The sequence below is a fragment of the Antechinus flavipes genome, chromosome 2, assembly GCF_016432865.1.
Source record: "Antechinus flavipes isolate AdamAnt ecotype Samford, QLD, Australia chromosome 2, AdamAnt_v2, whole genome shotgun sequence".
Lineage (NCBI taxonomy): Eukaryota > Metazoa > Chordata > Mammalia > Dasyuromorphia > Dasyuridae > Antechinus > Antechinus flavipes.
This window is the reverse complement of record NC_067399.1, coordinates 512546618-512566593: the sequence shown is the minus strand read 5'-3', so window position 1 is coordinate 512566593 and position 19976 is coordinate 512546618.

The window sequence follows — 19976 nt, the reverse complement described above, 5'->3', positions numbered from 1 at the left end:
TACTGTACTGTAAGAAATTAGCATGATTCATAGAGGAAGGCATGGAAAGGCATATAAACTGCAGCAAAGCAAAATAAACAGAGACACGAAAACAATATACACAGTAGCTACAACAATGTAAATTAAAAAAACAACAATCACAAAACAATAAAAAAAAATTGTGAAATTACAAAGAATAAGCTTTGTCCCAAAGAAGAGATATGAAAGAACACCTCCCTTTGTTCCTTTGTAGAAGTGAGGGGTTGGAGTGAGGGATAAGGGTCCAAGAATGTAGAGCATTGAATATAATCTTCAATTTTTTTTATGAATTGATCAGTTTTCATGAATTGTTTCTCTTCTTTCTCATTTTTAAAGTTTATTTTTTCTATAGCATGACTGGGATGAGAGAGAAAAAGTGGTAAAGGGGATATTTAGCCAACATAAAAACAAAATATATCTATAAAAATGTATTTTAAAATTGATATGGAATAAATATAAAGTAAACCTATATAAATATGTGCAAAATAGATAAATACAAAATAATTTGAAAGGAGGACTTTAGTATTTGAGTGAATTGGGAAAAGTTTTAAGTAGGAGGGACTTTAGGAGGCTAGGGTAAGGAGGGAATGAATTCCAAGCATGTGGGATGGAAAGTGAAACAAAGTGAAGACTAGAGGTGGAATGTTGTGTATGAGTAGCAGAAAGTTTGGCTAGATGAAAGAGAGAGCGGATAATATCTAGTAAGACTAGAAAAATAAGTTGGATGGGGGAGCAAGTTGTATATAATATATGTGTGTGTGTGTGTGTGTGTGTGTGTGTGTATAAAGTAAAAAGGAGTTTATAATTTATCCTTGAGGCAACAAGATGACTCTGGGACAAGGAAGTCACATGATTAGATCTGTACACAAAGAAAATTTCAGTCACCAGATTGTAATTGACTGAAATCAGGAAGTTGAAGCAGACCAATTAGCAGGGATATAAAAAAAGTTAAATGACAAACCTTGCTCTCAACAGCCTTACAATCTAATGGAGGAGACTATATTTTAATACCTACATACAAATAAGATACAAAGGATAAGTTAGAAATAATCAATAGAGAAAAGACATGAGCATTGTGAGAAATAACTCCATTGGACTTGGGAAGGGAGAAATTATAAGTCTTTAACTTCACAACTGCAGCCTTAGATATCCTATAAGATAGGAACACTAGAATCAATTTATATTCTCTTTTTTATACCCCAAATGTAAGTCTCTCTCTTGAAGTCCCATAAACTGAGTGCCTGAGGTCACAACCAATCAGGAGTTCATAATCCCCCCATGTTGAGTCTAAATCTCTTCCTTTGGTTACATCATTTTTCCTCCCTTGGTATTCACCTTATTTGGAAGTAGATCAATCCTTCCCTTCATTCCCTGTTGGCTGAGGTCTAGTCTTGTTCCCCCACTTGAGTCTAAGTCTCCTCCTCTGATCACAGTATTATATTTACCCCCACATATACATGTGTAAAATGTGTAAATACTTTTAATTCTTATTCTAAATTTCCACCCAGATTACATTATTCTTTTATTTTTCTAAATTTGAATCTTCCATCTTGATTGCATTTTCCTCTTTCTTTTATTTTTATTTCTTTGTTTCACATCCTGGCCTGCCATTTCTTAGGTTTCAATTTTCTAATTTGTTTCACTTCTCTGTAATTCAATTTTCATTACTCTGTAGAAACTAAACTCTCATCCAATTCTCACAACACTAAGGGGAATCAGGAAAAGCTTCTTGCAAAAAATAAAACTTTAGCTGAGACTTGAAGGAAGCTAGGGAGACTAAGGGGTGAGGATGAAGAGGGAGTTGTAGACCTGAGGAATAGTCAGAAATAACAGTCAGAGTCCAGAAATGAAGTGTCAGTTTCAAGAAGTAAGATTACAGAATATATGATGAGAAAAGAGAGATCAAAAGTCTGAAAACATAGAAAGGAACTAGGTTATAAAGAGCTTTATAAAGCAAAAAAAGGAAAAAAAAGAAAATCATATTCTATTCAGTAGAAAGCCACTGGAATTTATTGAGTACAGGGAAACATGTGACATGTTTATACCTGAATTTGAAGATCAATTTGGCAGTAGTATAGAGAGGAGTGGGGAGATACTTGAAGCAAGGAGATCTAAAAGCAGGTTTTTGTAGTAGTTCAGATTGATAGTGATGAGAGCTTGTACCATAGTGATAGATATCAATAGAGAGGAGGCACATGTAAAAAATATTATGAAGATAGAAATTGCAGGACTTCACAACTGATGGATATGGGTCAGAGAGGGTGAAAGATAGTGAGAAGTTGAGGGTGATACCTCGTTTGTGAGCCTGGGTAACTGGGAAGACAGTGACAGCCTTGACAGTATTAGGTAAGCTAGGAAGAGGTGATTTGGGGAGAAAAAATAACTAGTTGAGTTTTTGACATGTTGAATTTAAGATGTTTATAGGACATCCAGTTCAAAATGTTTGAAATTGCAAGTTGAAAATGCAAGCCTAGAGGTTAGATAAGAGGTTAGGACTAAATAAATAGATCTAAAAGTCATCTACACATAAAAAATGGTTGAAACTATAAATGCTAATGATATAAAGTGAAAAGTAAAGTGAAAAATGTAAAAGTAGAGAAAAGGACCTATGAAACAGGCTTGGTTAGCATAGAGAAGATCTAGCAAAAGAACCAGAAGGAAAGATCAGACAGGTAGAATAATAAGGAGGGAGAAATGTGAATGACCAAGGCAGGAAGCTCAGTCCAATAGCGTGCCTGAAATTCTGTTGGTTTGAACTTGTGGAGCCTTCCATAAAATTTATAGTACCTAAAAATAGCAATAGTCTACTGGCATTCCAACCAGGGACAAACTGAAAATTGTATTTCCCAGACCCACGATAGAGTTGAAAACTGGTAAAGCTCAGAACAGGATCTTAGGAATCAGATTTTACCCTAGCTCAAACTGTTTAGAGAACTCTAGAAATCTGCACATACCTTCCCTGAGCTTCCCTGAAATATTTGAAGAATGCAGTCCTCAATACATGCAGAAAGCAGCTATAATATCCCAGACAATATAAATCAGTACCAAACAAGACTCTGACATTCCCTCCAAAGATCCAATTTAAGAAATACATCTAGAAAAATATGTGAGCACAAAGGCAAAAGCAATATTAATCACAATATCATAGATGTTCATATATTAAAGCAAGCATATAATAATAATAATATACATCACTATCTACATATAAACCCAGTTTGCATTAACCTTTCAAAGCATTTAGATTTTGTGAAAAAGACTGAGCATCTGTTTATAAGAATTGCAGGTGAGTATAGGAGCAAGGAAAACTCATGTGCTCCAAGTAACTCACAATTCTATACTGCAGACTTTTATGTATTTAGTCTATTCAGAAACATCTCCACATGAAAATGCTGAGTGCTTGTCCACTAGTCCTCTCTGCTCTCCTACTGGACAATCCTCCCTTTGCTACATTCAAACACAGCATTTATTTATAAGCTCTTTCAACTTACAACCACCCTTAAAGGAACATTTAAAAGTGTTATTTCTCAATGTGAATAGTGTTCCAATTAAGTCAGAGAAACATAAGGCTTGTTATCTCTAAGCTATATAAATCAGACCAACATGTTATTTCCTCACCTGGATAGGGCACTATCCACTCCGCACAGAGCTGACAGCAAATAGTTCAGGTTGGTTCTCTAGGCAAAGCAAACCAAACTAGTCAGCTATTATTTAAAAAGAGCAGTTAGCCTGATAATATAGCAGCAATAACCTGTAAGGAAGATGCTATTATTATTTCCATTTTATTGTTGAGGAAATTGAGGCAGGTAGAGGTCAAGTACCTTATATAGGATCACACAAGCTAGTCAGAGTCTGAGGCTGAATTTGAACTCAGGCTTTCCTGACTTCAAGTCCAGCACTCTACTCACAGTGTCACCCATTGCAGAACAAAAGCTCTATCCTGCCCATCCAGGGTTGCTAAGTGAAGCTCCAAAGTAATTTATATGGCCTTGAATTGCCATATTCAAAATTCAAAAGGAATTGATTCACTCTGCTCCAAATAGCAAGCAGAACTAGAGAAATCCCCACTTAGGAAGGAAAGAAAGAAGAGAGTGAAGGCAGGAAGAAGACAGAGAGGGAGGGAGGAAAGAAGAAAGGAAGGAAGGAAGGAAAGAAGGAAGGAAAGAAGAAGGAAGGAAAGAAAGAAGGAAGGAAAGAAGGAAGGAAGGAAGGAAGGAAGGAAGGAAGGAAGGAAGGAAGGAAGGAAGGAAGGAAGGAAGGAAGGAAGGAAGGAAGGAAGGAAAGAAGGAAGGAAGGAAGGAAGGAAAGAAGGAAGGAAGGAAGGAAGGAAGGAAGGAAGGAAGGAAGGAAGGAAGGAAGGAAGGAAGGAAGGAAGGAAGGAAGGAAGGAAGGAAGGAAAATCCAACTCTTCTACGATATAGAGGAATTAGAACTTTCAGACCTTTCTGATTCTCTAAAATGGCTGGTGTATTTACTTATCCTTTGCTGCTTTTATTGGGTTCCTGGCTATTAAATCTTTAAACAAAGATATTTTTGCATATTTATCTTTTTGAACCAAAGGCAACAATCTCAGTATTGAACAGAGAGAAATAAAGTCTTGACTTACTCTTAAGGCATTTGGAAATAATAAACAATAATAATAGCATCTACTATGTGCCAGACACATATGCTAGGTACCTTGTAAATATTAAGTCATTTGATTCCCACAACAATCACAGAAGGTAGATGCTAATATTATCTCCATTTTACTAAGGAGGAAACTGAGGCAAAGAGAGGTTAAATGACTCGATGACCCAGCTACTGTTTGAGGCTGGAATTGAATTCAGGTCTTCCTGATTCCAATCCTAGTTTCCAATCTTAGATGCCTTCTAAGTACATAGCCATTTGTATAAGAAAACAAAATATTTGTCTACAGAGTTTCAGCAAGGACTTAATGCAGTTAGTTACTTAATAATCATTCATTATATGTCTATTATATGCCAGGCACTATGCTAAATGTTGGAAATTCAAAGAATGTCATAAAACAGTTCTAGCTCTCAATGAGAAGCTCACAATCTAATACAGGAGACAATCTAGAAAACAATGTGAAATACATATATATATATATATATGTATATATATGCATAAACACAGGATAAACTAGAGCTAAACAATTAAAGGGAAGTAATATCATTAAAAGAGTTCAAGAAAGGCTTCTAGTGGATGATGCAATATTAGTTATGTCTTGAAAGAAGTAAAACAAGCCAGAAGGCAAAGACAAGATGGCAGTGTATTACAAGCATAGGGATTATTCAGTGAAAATGCCTGAAGTCTGGAGAAGGAATGACCAGTTTGAGGAACAACCAGAAAACCAGTGGCATTGGATCAATTTGGGAAAAAAGTGTCAAAACGCACTTCTGAGGCAGGAAAGTTAAGAAACAAGAAATAAATAACTTGAAGGTCCAGTTCAACTTCAAGGGCATGTTCTAAAGAAGACATCCTGTCCTACCTCCCCACACACATATGCACATACAACATCTACCTATGACAAATATAATCCTTATGTTCATAATATACTTTGTATATGACATCCAAGGAGACAATTCACTAGAGATGACTATAAACTTCACTTCAAGGCTATTAAACAATTTTTTAAACAACATAGCCCCATTGCTCCTTTTTATAAAAAAGACCACTTTATGTCATCAACATTCAGATTAATCAGTATAATTGCAAAAACACTGGGTTTGGAATCAAAAGACATGAGTTAAAATTCTTCCTCTGCCATTTAATAATTATGCAACTTTGGACAAGTCACAAACTCTCTTACCATCATTTTCCTTAGGAAGAGTTGGTTAGAGCAATGGTTCCTAAACTCTGGGCTTTAGAACCCTTTGAGACTATGGAATTATTTTTTCCCCATATAGGGTTCATTTTTCTCAATATTATATTATTTTCCAAAAACATGTAAAGATATTTTTCAACATTCATATTCATTCATTTATTGATTCATTGATTTCTTTTTGGCAAGGCAATTGGATCACTTGCCCATGATTACACAGTTAGTAAGCATTAAGTGTCTGAGGCTGGATTTGATTTCAGGTCCTCCTGACTCCAGAGCTGGTGTTCTATCCATTGCACCATCACACTGCCCCCAACATTCATTTTTGTAAGATTTTTGAGTTCAAATATTATTTCCTTCTCTCCCTTACTTCCCTCTTCCTCAGGACAGAAAACAATCCAATATGGGCTATACATGTACAATCATTTTAAACATATCTCCATATTAATCATTTTAGGAAAGAAAAATCTGGACCAAAAAAAAAATTAGTACAAGAAAGAAAAAGCAAGCAAACAAACAAACAAAAAAGGTAATAACAGTATGCTTTAATATGCATTCAGTCTCCATAGTTCTCCCTCTGGATGAGGATGGCATTTTCTATCCCAAGTCTATTGAAATTGTCTTAGCACCTTCTTTGTTTCCTACATGAGCCAATTTCATTTGGGGGGGTGGAAATGGGGGAAGGCAGGATCACACTAGTGCTGGACTTAATTTAAATGATCAATTGATTTTAGCCCTATTGCAAGTTAGAACTCCAAAGCAGAAGTGATCAAACATCCTCAATTCTCCCACAGCCAACACTAAAGGTGTGAGAAACCACATCCAGCCTTATTATGTATTTTCTCAATTAACAAATACAAAAAAAGGTAGAATTAAATAAATAATATGTACATATTAACATATAGCTATATCTGTCCCTATAAATAATAGCTAGCATTTATATGACATTTTAAAGTCTACAAAACACTTTACTTATAATTTGTTTCTCACTTCTATCCTGTTAGATAAGTGATTTTATTATCCCCATTTCACAAATGAAGAAACTGTGGATGAGAAGGTCTAGGTGACTTGCCCAAAATAGCCCAGCTCGTAAATGTTCAAAATTTGAACTTGAATTTCCCTGACTCCAAGTCTTACCCTCTATATTGTACTACACCACAATTCCCTATGATAACATTACGACAACTACCCTGTGGAGGTCTTCAAATGTTTTGACCTACAAAAGGGTCCTTATGCTCAAAAAAGTTTGAAGCCATTGTACCTAATGATGCTCAAGGTCCCTTCAAACCTTCAATCCTATGATCCAATTATCCTATTAACAGCTTCTGTTCACAGGAAGCAAAGGGACTTTCTCTCTTTCCACTACCTTAGAGGCAATTTCCTGAAAAAGAAATAATTTGCTATTGTAGTTAACTACTATAAGTTCAAGAAGCAGTTATTAAATGTCTTTTATAAGCTTGGTACTATATGAGATTCTGTGAATACAAAAACAATAATAAGCCAGTCCTCAATGATACAATATTTTATATTAACTTACAATGGCTTTCTTTAAAAAGCATATAATTCTACTCCACCTCATTATGAGCGGGTCAGCATTGTGGCTCTAATCTGGTCCCTTCCTAGAAGTAATCATTCTAGAGATATCTATTCATGCTTCCCTTGAGCTACATTTAGACAAAACCAGATGGACATAGTCATAACTTGCATGGGCAACATATATATTACAATGGAAAGCTTTGCGTAGTTTCCCATATTTTATCCGACATTGTCTTCTTTTTATTTCTGAGATCAATCCATCGTTCGCCTACAGTGCCCAACAAAGATGTTAAATTCTCTATAGAAAGGTATATGAACATAGATATATACATATTACTATATGTACAATATACATAACTATTATATACACATACATGAATATATTACCTACTGAAGGAAGTGGTAGGCCATTCTGTTTTTTTTTTTTTCACAAAAGACAGTGATTTATATTATTTTAAGTATTTTCAGAGAAGCAAGTTAGTAGGCAGAGTTCTGATGTACATTTTCAGGATTAAGAACAAACAAGATGTAGAGTATACTAGAGCATGGAAGGAGGCAGGGATTATGATGAATATGTGCTTTCTATGAATATAAAGGTTGAGTACATAGAAGGTTTAAAGGCTGTCACCATGTTAATTACTTTTTATGTCTTCCCATTATATGCTCCTCATACTATTAGGGGAACAATATCCATAAGTGTAAGTTTCAGGGCTAGTGTGGACCCTGGACCAAATATACATATATAAAGTGAGGAGAAACACTGTGATATATGGTTTTGTCTAAAAACATATTTGAGATGTGGCATAACTGAGCTTGTTTAGATTTCAGGGTCCCTAAGAGATGGTGAAAGACAACTAAATACATATATATTATCTTGTATCACTAGAAAGAATATGGATTATGATATCCATTGCACAGATAATGGAGGCACAATATGGCTTGTCACTTGCTCAACCTTAAACTGTAAAACTAAAGTAATACCCTAGTCTCTTCACCCCAAATACAGGAGCTTTTCATTAGAATTATAGCCAAATGTTAGTTATGCCATGGATACATTAAGATGGTCTCCATAATAACATGACTGAGGGAAGATCATTATAATAGAAAGAGATGTCAAAATAAACTAGATTAGTTACTACCTGTCTTTTTATATTTCCAACCATGCCATAAAAGGTCAAAGAGCAAATATGCTACCAGACACAAAAATTAGTTGGCTATCCCAAATATTGACTTATTCATGCATCAGTGAAGAAGAGTGTAATTAGAAATACTCTTCTCCTACTGTCTCCTTCACACACACACACACACACACACACACACACACACACACACACACTCACACACACACACATTTTCCCTTGCTTGGACTTTGTTAAGCTCCTCAGAGTTTAGCTATTTAAAGAGCTTCACCCCTTCCCCTAAGAGGGCTATCTAATTTGTTTGATTAGTCAATCTTAAGTTTTCCTTCTTGGATTCAATCAGAAAGGTATTCATACTTTATAAAAGAATCACCTTAACTTCTCCGTGTCTATTATCTACTCTTTGCTTTCTGCAACCACAGAAGGGAGAAGAGTGAATCACTCAATCCCTTACACATTCAACAAACAAACATTTTAAAATCTTATCTTCAAAACTTTATTCTAGGTGCAAATGAAAACCTTAATAAATCTTGATCCCCTCCCTCAAGGTACTACCCAATAGTATAATAAAAGTTCTAAAGAAGAAGAAATCCTGGGGAGATTGTGGAATCTAGTGGTGGGGATGAGGATTAGGGAAGGCTTCTTGAGGGAGTTGGTTTTTGAATTGATTTCTGAGGTTATGAATAGGATTTCCACTAAATGCTTTTAAGAACTTGTTAAGAATCCTTTAAAATATTTTCATGAACACTATGATTCTCATAAAATCCTATTAGGAGAATTGCTCATTTGCTTTCATTTGCAGATTGGGAAAATGTGCTCAAAGATGCTAAGTCCCCTGGTAGGAGGTGTGACTAGAGACCCCACTGCAGGATTTGTGACAGGCTGCAGGTGTCTAGAAGGCACTGTGCACTCGCTGCACAGAAGTGAGTGCCTGAGTCTTCTGGTCGGGAGTCAGAGATGTGCAAGGAGAAGTTTCTAGCCCCTTTGTTGAGGTGAATTGTGAATCTTCCATTTTGTGTTGAAACTACATTCGAAAACATTTGTATTAACAACCGAGGACCTTTCCCATGAAACTGATGATACCAGAAAAAATAATTAAAAGCACTATCTGTATAAATGCAGCTCACAGTGACATTCCCTCCTTCTTGGACCATGAAAGTTGGAGGACTTTGCTCTATTTTACTTTGGCTGGTCACCCCTGGGAGAAAAAGACAAAGTTAAGCTATTACTCTTCAGAATTCATATATGCTTTGTATTCAAGAAAAAACTTTAAATAAGGCATACTGAGCTCCCACCCCCAAATCTTAGCTTTGTAAAAATTGTTCCCTGGGTCTTTTAAATATCATAGGATCACAGATTTATAAGTATAAAAGAATTTTAGAGGCAAATTAGTCCAACAATTTGGCTTTAATTTTTTATTATGGATTTGATAATCAACAAAACCATAAATATTTCAATATACAAAGAACAAAAATGAATACTATTTATGAATCCATGAACTTGGATTAATGTACAGTTTTTTTAAAATGTATATTGAATTATTTAGTAAGGCAGTAACAAACTGCCCTGTTTGTGTTCCATTAAGCATTTTTTACAATTCTCTCATTTTTGAGATGAGGTAACCGAGGTCCCCAAAAGTTAAGTGACTTGCCAGGATCTAACAGGAAATCAAAGCTATACCCCTCCCTTACTCCAGATCCAACACTCTTTCCTTTATATCACACTATGACCCAATACCTTATTCACAGCACCACAATCAACACCCCATCGCCCCCACTTACAACTTAACTGAAGCCACAGGATCAATAATGAAAATCCTAAGAACTTCTCCATTCTTTTTCGCCACAAAGATTCAGAAGGAACCCTGTGGGCTTAGATGCTGAATGAGTTCCTCAGACATAACCCCTGGTTCCTATCCTACTTCTTTTGGTGCTTCAGAAAACATACTTCCTGCCTGGCCAATCAGAGTCCTTTCTGTTACTTAGCACAGCTCTCCCTGTCAGTCATACTGCCTTTCACAAGTACACAGTCAAGGTGATCTGCTCCAATTTCTATGAAGATGGAAGCATTGCCCTCTTCAGGCCAAACACAGAGTTGCTGGAGGTATGTTCTGTAAAAGCCTAAAATGATCTTTCCAATGCTTTTCTCAATTCTGGGTATTTTCACGGGCTCTTCACTGGGCCTGAAACGCTTTCCTTCCTCATCAGCTTCTCCCAGCTTTCCTGATTTCCTTCCCAATTAAAACTTTAACCTTCCACAGCAAGCTTTCTGCAATCCCCTTAATTCTAGTCCCTTCTTTCTGTTGAGTATTTCTGCTGTATCTTGTAGATAGTGTGTGTGTGTGTGTGTGTGTGTGTGTGTGTGTGTGTGTGTGTGTGTAAAGTGTGTGTGTTATCTTCCACATTAGACTGTGAAATCTTTGAGGGAAGCATTGGGGCTTTCGCCTATCTTTGTATCCACAGTACTTGGCAGAGTGCCTGCCACATAGAAGGCACTTAATAAATGTCTGTTGACTATTTTCTTACTATTCCAATAAGAATAATATAATTGGAAGGAACTTTAGATATTTCCCTTCCTTTTACAGATAAAGTACCTGAGTATAGAAAAGGATCAATAATTTAGGATCATGGAGTCAAAAACAATTTATTTAAGCTCAGAAAGGTGAAGGAGAGAAAAAAAAATTGCCACAAAGGGACATAATGGAGAAGTCCAAAGAGATAGGAACAGAGGCAGGAAAGGAGTTGGCCTAGGCATTACTTCAAATGGAAGTACTGGGAGGAACTCACCAGTTAGAGGAGGGGGCCTCTTAGACAAGAGGATCTTTCAGGGAGAGAAGACTAAAGGAATATAAGAATATTCCAGGGTGAGCAAGCATTGGATCAGGACTGAACATTTTAGAACCCAAAGAGGAGTGAAATAGTTATGTTATGTAGAGGGCCAAGAGGTAAGAATCCATTCCAGGTCTTGAATCTTACAGTAACTTGGCTCACCAAAATTTCCTTTTCTTATTGAAATAGCAGAGATTGCTTGTCAATATAATAAATTAATAATCTAGCAACTGAAGCAAAATGCAAGCACTACTTTTTGGATTAAAGTCAAGCCTTTGAACTTAGTACAGGAAAAAACAGCTCACAATAGAGACTAAATGCATTTGGGAGAAAGATACTTGAGACAACGGTATAAACTTTATCCTGATGTATATCTCAACTATTTGCATCTCTAAGTAACCAAGATCCAGGTCTTAATCATTTACATCTCAGTAGATCTTGTTTGTTAGAGAAAACTGTAAAAACTGCAAAGAATGTACTTTGTATCAAGCCTATGAGCATTTGAAGTATATATATTTGTCTCTCTGATCAATAAACTCTGAAGAGTTCATAATCTGAACTTCTCCGCTTGGCCCCGGAATGTTTTCACACCCTTAATTCACTACAGGAGTTGGATTCCAACAATCTTAGAGATGACAAGGCATAATAATAGAGCTTTAGATTTGTAGTCACCAAACTTGGTTTTATATTATGGCTCTGCTGTGTGAAATTGAATTAGTCACTTCTTCAAAGAATGTTTACTTCTCTGTAACTTTTTAAAGTCTAAACCCAGTTTTAAGCCTCATCAACTGAAAACAGCAAGAAATATGCCAAAGAAAGTAAACAACAATAAAACAAATGTAAAAGAAAGAAAATCTTCACAGGTACACATTCTCAGGAAAATTATTAGAACAAACAAAGTAATGAACAAGGCAAAAATAGGACCTAAAATGTTGATGGGCTGGTAGGTAATTAGTTGGGATGAAGCAAGGTCTAGAGCTCGTTAACAACAGATATCTGAGGTGAGGGTTGACTCCAAACAACAGTTTTGTTCAAAACTACTGGGGGAAGATGGGGGGGGGGGTGTTTCTGCTTATTTCAGTCCGGAAGATCTCTGTTCTTGATAGGGAGAGATGGGCAATAACAGGGAAGATAGTAAAATTACCATAGTGGCTACACCAGCATGTCCTACTATATGACTAGAAGACACTTGAAGAGCTAAGACTAGCTGCAAAGTGAGTAGTAACTGGATTACTTGTTGTTGTCCTTAATTCTTGAAGAGGACCAAAATGACATCATTATTTAGAGGCAATTTTGTGTGTCTGACTGTGGCTGATCAAACCAATACAAACTCGGAATGCTCTGTCACAAGTCAGACACAAAAAGTCTCTATGAACATTTGGAGTGGATATGTCTTTGTGTATCCCGTGCTTCTTCTGAGCTAATTTAATTCTGTTTTGATCTTAGAGCACAGCACCTTCGGATGAGGGCATGCCATACTGGGTGGTCCTGTGCCAGGTCTCCTATGTCATAAATCAATTCTACAATTTTAAGAGAAACCATGAGAGTGTTGTATCATTTTTACAATCTTGAGAGTGCTTGTCCTGTGTGAGTTCTCCATAAAGTAGTCTTTTTGGCTACTTTTGGAACCATTTGGAACCATTTAAGAATCCCTGACAAACCATTGCTAAGAATAAGTCTTAGTTGTCATTGTTTGTTTATTTTTTTTATTTGAACTTTGGCAGAAATCATCAAATTTTCAAAAATAGCTTAATAAGCTAGCTGCATATTACCAAAAAAAAAAAAAGAATCCCATTATAATCATAATCTTTCTTAGGAGCACCCTGCATGAATAAGTAAATATATTTAATAAGATCTTTGCATTAAGTGTTGTGACTGAGGGGACAACTCCAATAGCAAGAATATTCCTATTGTTTGGGACAAAAAGAAGTACCCAATTTGACTACTACTGAGATCACTCATAGAAAGCAGATTTATTTATTAGAATCTCGAGAAGCAGACTCCATCCTGGTCTGCGAGTCAAATTTCACAGCAGGATAGGACCAGAGCCTTGAAAATGCCATCAGCTTTTATACATTTCAGACAAAGAACCTCCAAAATCCTGCCCTCTATGTTGTGATTGGTCACATAAGTTTACTGTTCCCTAGATGGTCAGTGGAATGTAGTAGACATGGTGATGTACAGCTTCTTCAGCCACATTGGACAATGGAATGTAGTCCAGGCCTTATCTAAAATCACATGACTCTGGAGAAGTCGAAACAGAGGCCTATAGGCGTGATCTACTTTAGCTAACAGTCTCTGATCAATATGTGCTTGTAAGTTCTTCACCTTTTCCCACACACTGTCCTAATAGGGGAATACAACACATATATGAAGTAGTGACCAGGTAAGGATATTTGAATTGCTGGTATATCAACTGAGATGGAGTTTGGAGCCAAGGGAAGTCAATTAGCATTTCCCTTCCTAAAACAGTGGTTATGTTGATCTGATTATCATTTCCAGAGCAAGAGGTAGTTAGTAGAGGTTGAGATTTAGAGGAAGAACAAATACTTAATGGCAAAGAGATGGCTGGGATGGATAAACAGATAAGATGGAACAATCTCCATATAGTGGGTCAAATATGTTTCAATTAGCTGACTCATCTATCAGGACAACAAAACCTCAGGGTTGTAGTTCAAAAAATAAAGCAGATTAAATCATCCAGGATATGCTCACCAAAGGAATCCATGCAATGACACCAAGAAATGCTGATATAAAACCACAGTTATCACCAAGATAGAGATCTCACAGTAATACACATAGGAAAAAGAGACACATAAGAGTAACTGGTGAACTTTCCAGTCTTTAATGGACTCTCTGTCCTCAAATTTTCTTGAATTTGATAATTTTTGTATTCATTTTAGTCCTTCCTACATTGTCACTTCTATGAGGAAAGGACCTGTGATTCATGCTGGTCTTTGCATCCTAGCATTTTGCTTTGAATATAGTGAGTACTTAATGTTTTTTGGATTGCATTTGTTAACCTGACAGGAGTATTAATAAGATCTGCTGCCGTGCAAGGGTACTAATGCAGGATGTGATAGAAGATTTTCTAAGATTTCTCAGAACTAAAGACTACAGCCCTATCCTGTTGATCCATGGGAGAACAAATGATACTGCCACTTCTTATGGTAGTAAAGGCATCGGAGGAAACGTTGAAGCCCATTAGTTGTGGTCAGGGATATAATGGAATAATACAGTGCCATATGAAACTATGAATATGGTGAATAATAGGGAAACATAGAAAGACATGTGCATCTATGCAAAAGGAAATAAATAAAGCCAAAAGAACATTATTCAGAACAATGCAAATGGGGGGAAAACCAACAAAATGATCAAAATAAAAGTTGCAAAATTACAAAGAATAAGCTTGATTTATTCTAAAAGAACACTCTCCCTCATTCCAAATAATTTGCAAGTTAGGGAGAGAGGGGTCCACAGAATTAGAATATGACATTGTTAGTTTTTTTTTTTTTAATGTACTTGACCAGTTTTTCTGATTTTTTTTCTTTTCCTCCTTTTAAAAAATTTTTCCTTACAAGGGTTAGTTTTCTGTGAACAAGGAGAGGGATACTGGAGAAATTTAAGCAATGTAAAAACAAAAGATATTAATAAAACTTATTTTAAGAAAAAAAATTATACACTAAGAAGGTGAAAAAATTTTTCTAGGGCTTATATACTCCCAGGTAAGAAACTGAAGTTCAACTTAGAGACAAGTATTTTTTTAACATTCAACAATACTATTCAACAAACATTCATTAAACTTCATGCTGTGCTAAGTACTAGAGACACAAATGCAAAAATTCCTTGTGTATGGAAATAGAGTTTGTCTTGGAGGAGCTTGTATTTAGGAAATAGAGGGAGGGAAGGCAATATGTAAATGAACAAATAAATACAAAGCAATTCGAGGAAAGAGCAAGCATAAAAGATTGAAAGTAATAGGAAAAATAGGAAAGACCACATAGGTCAGTAAACCTATGTTTAGGTTCTGAGCAGAACCTATGAGGAAGCTAGGGGATTTGAAGAGAAAAAAGTGAGGGTGAAGCTTATTACAGGAACTCCATAAGTAGATGACGAGGTGGGAGGTAGTATATCAAATTTGAGGAATAGATAAAAGATCCATTTCACCCCAATACATTGGAGTATGCAAGAGAAATAATATGAAAATAATCTAGAGAAGTAGATGGATTTCATATTGATGAGGGAACCCTGATACTGTTCTCACTTAGGGAGGGAACCATGAGGTGAAGTTCTCAAGCAGGAGAGGAATTATCCTTGAACTCTTGCCTCTGCAAAAGACTCACCCCAGAGAATCTAGATAAAGTAGTTTCATTCTGTTATCTTGGTAGGACTAGTTGAGTCCAGGACCACTCCTACTTAGCTTGAACTAAAGTGGTCTCATTTAGCTGGAAATCTAGATTTCAATCTACCTCTATTGAGCTGAAACATGACTCAGAACCACTCCCAATAAGCCGTTCCATTCTACTGGAAATCCAGGCCTGGGACAAGAATCTCATTCAGTTGAAACTTCTATTCAGTTTCAAAGATCTCGGTCTGATTTCAACTCAAACTGCCCGCAGCTCCCAGCCAAGATAAAATAGGCATTTGCTCTCTCATTTCTTTGCAGAGGTCCAAAGCAGGACAATACCTTTCACTTACCTACTTCTCATAACCTGGCAGAAGGTCCAAAGCAGCTTGCTCTGCTGGGAGGACCCTGCCCACTGAGAAGGCATTCTCTCCTCTCAGTGTCAGACTCCATTTCCCTGATAAGACTTTGCAGAGGGCCAAAGCAGGATCATGCCAGGCCAAGGGACCTCTCCTTGGCATAGCTGCCTGCAAGGACCCCCTGCCTGGTGAGAAGACATCCTTTTCTCAGCTTTAACACCTCTTTATCTTTCAGCCAGGATTTCTCTACTCCCCTTGTTTATTTTTCTGCCAGGATTACTCTGCTAGACCTTTACTTTTCTGTCAGGACCTTGCCACTGAGGAAGTCAGCCTCCTAGCGAAAGCTGCCTTCTCAGTGCCAATAAACTTATTTTTGCCAGTCTAACTTTTCTGGTTTGTAAATTCTTTTATGAAGGATCTGCACCAACCAGAAGGAGTTCCCAGAAGGGGTTTTGCCCTGTGCTGAACTTCATCATTTGGTTCCCTGACCAGGAATCAAGGAGATCCGAACCTCATCAATATTATATAAGACTTTTAAATGTCAGGTTACAAGGTTTGCATTTTATTCTAGAGAAAATAGAGATCCATTGAATATTTTTTATTGGGTGGTGACCTCATCTATTGTTGAGAATTGGAGAAAGGAGAAATACTAAGCAAGAACCTGTGTTAAAAGTACAGAAGACAAGTGAAGAGGGAATTGGGCTAGGGGACATAATGAATGGAGAGGTAGGGACAGATCCAGGAAGTAAACTGAACAAAAGTTAGCACCTGATTGTGTGTCCTTAGAAGATGAGAAAGAGGAAAAAATGTTTTAAAAATCACTCCAAAAATTCAAGCCTGTTTGATTAAGAGACTGGTGAAGCCTTCATTAGAAAAAGAAAATTTTGGAGGAGGGTAAAGTTTAGAGGGAATTGGGAATGGAATGAGTTCTTTGGGCATGTTGAACCTGAAATGCAAATAGGACATCTAGAGCAGCATATCTAGGACATTTATATAGTGCTTAGGGTTTGCAAATTGTTTTACAAATATCTCATTTGATCCTCACAATAACCCTGAGAAATAGATGTTATTATTTTTCCCTATTTTATAAATGAAGAAACCAAGGCAGAAAAAGGTTACATGATTTACCCATGATCCAGGATTACCCAGTTGCTAGTAAATGTCTGAGGTAGACTTTGAATTCCTATCTTTCTGACTCTAGTCCCAGCACTCTAACCATTGAGTCACCTAGCCAAAATTTAAATTTATGTAATCTATAAGCAAAACCTACATTCAAATCCTTAGAAACTGCTGGGATTAAGAAAGAGAAAGTGTGTAGAAACTACAGGTCTCAGGACAGAATATTGGGGAACACCAACAGATAGGTAAAGACAGAACTAATAAGGGATGGTATCACAGAAACAGAGGGAAGAGAGCACTGCAGAGGAAAAGAATGCTTGATATTGTTAAAAGTCAGGTGATTGCTTTGAGTAGTTAAGAAAAGTTCTGTTAATCTTAGAGCAATTTCAGTCAGGTGGCTGAAAGCCAAAATATAAGAATCTATGACATATGTAGTCAAGAAAATGGAAGCAGAAAAAATAAATGACCCAGTTTGGAAAGTTGTATGTAAAAGGGAAAAGAGTTGCAAGATGACACTTGTAAAGGGATAACAGACATTTTTGTCTTTTTTTAAGGATGGGGGAGAGAAGAAAAATGAAAGAGCTATGAAAAAATGAAAGAAATATGAGAGAGAAAAAGCATCCATTTCTACAAAATTATTTATAACAGCTCTTTTCATGATTGCAAAGAATTGGAAACTGAATTGATATCCATCAATTGGGAATGTTTAAACAGATTATGATATATGTATGTGAAGAAATGCTACTATGCTGGAAGAAATTAAGAAGGAATAGTTTCAAAAAAATGTGGGAAGATTTGTATGAACTGATTCAAAGCAAAGAAGGCAGAATCAGGAGGATAATGTAGACAATGATAAAAGTACTGTAAACATAACTTTGAATGATTAGGAATGCTATTTATATATACAGTGTCCATTATTTATTTATCCAGAGGTGGGTAACATGATTTATCCCACCTCTGGATAAATAGCAGACTGAAGCATATTTTTTGGAATAAGATAATTAAGAAATTTATTTTGCTTGACTTCATAGTTGTAACAAGTTTTTTATTTAGTTGGTGTTTGCTTTCTCAGTGGGTGGAGAAAAGAAATATGGAAGGGAGAGAATTTTGAACAAAACTTAAAATAACATTGAATTTTGGAAGGAGGAAGAAGGAGGAGGTAAAGAAATGAGGATGAAAGGGAAAGAGGAAGGAAGAGAAAGGAGAAAAGGAGAAGGAGGAGGAGAAAAAAAGCAAGAAACAAAAATGCCTGTGGTTAAGGAAAAATGAAAATGGGAAGAAAATGGATAGCAGTTCTTTTGATCTCTCAGCAAGCATGGAGTTCAGCCACCATAGGTAGTAGAAGGTGTAGTGGCCCTCTAGGAGGCACAGTGGATATGTTGCAAGGCCTAGAAGTACCTGAATTCAAATTTAGTTTCAGATATTAGCTGTATCACTCTGATACACCTTGAGCGAAATCTGCCTCAGTTTCCTCAACTGCAAAATGCAGGTGATAATAGCACTTATCTCACAGGTTTGTCATTCAGATCAAATGAGATAATAATTGAAAGGCACTTAGCATTGTGCCTGACACATAGTAAGCACTATGTAAATACTAGTTGTTATTATTATAGTAAGAGCTACCATTTGGATTCTGCCATTATAGCTCTAGATTTGCTGTTGGAAGAAATAGAAATGGTGTTGAAGAAAATGAAGATGGGAAATATATCTGGACTAAACCAAGCTGAGTAATGTGATACCTGAAAAAGTTTGAGAGATATAGTTTCTGGGTAATTTAATCATTTTTAATGAGATTAGTGAGCAAGTTATTAATAAAAGGATGGTCATTTGGCCATATCTCTTAGACCAAAGACACTTAAAAGTGATGGGGTCTCAGTTTATATATCCTTAAAAGAGGTGGTGATGAAGTCCTAGCTACAGGTGAATATTGTTAAAGAAAGCCTGAAGTACTTGTTAGACTGCAATGCTCCTTGAGGCAAGCAGGAAGGGAACTGGCAGGATTCCCTCTCTTCTGTGATAGAACCTTACAGTTCTATCCCTGTGGAGATCTTGGGAAACCTCACCTTACTGGATCCAATCAGTGAGGTAAATTATGACATCAAACACTGGAGGTTAAATTTCCCCCATAAATCTATCCATAGCTATGCCATCTTTGCTGAATTCCTTTTGGGATTAACCTGTCATGGCATTCTGCCTCCTGGTATCTTTCTCCTTGATATAACTAACTCTTAGGGTGCCAAACTCCCCTATGGCTTTAGCCTTTCAGTTAATAGAGTACTTCCACTTCATGGCACATTGCCTTTTTCCTAATTGTGAATTCCACTAGGGGACTTGTCTTTTCCCTTGTTAATTAGTAGTAACCCTTTCCTTGCAAACTATAAGATCTCCAAATACTATTTCATATTTACCAATCCTGGTGTCTATTTTGCCTCTATGTTTTATCTGTAACTTCTTATAAATAAAGGTAACTTTTGGCAAAGAGAACGCCATTGTGAATTTTTCACATGTGTGTTCTCTTTATGTATTTCACATATTTAAATTAAGAATTGCTATTTCAACATTATCAGTTAGGTTCTAGATGATAGTTTAGGAGCTGAGAGTAGTCTTAGGAATCATAATTCAATTTCCTCTCTCATTTTATTGTGGGAGAAACCAAGGCCCAGAGATTAAGTTACTTACCATTGTCATTTAACTTCTCAATATTGTAAGTCAGAGATGTCAAGCATGGGCCCAGGCGGATTAAAATGTAATTATTAAATATTTAACTAACTAAATAAAAATATATTAGGGCAAAGATGAATGTTAATGTGTGGT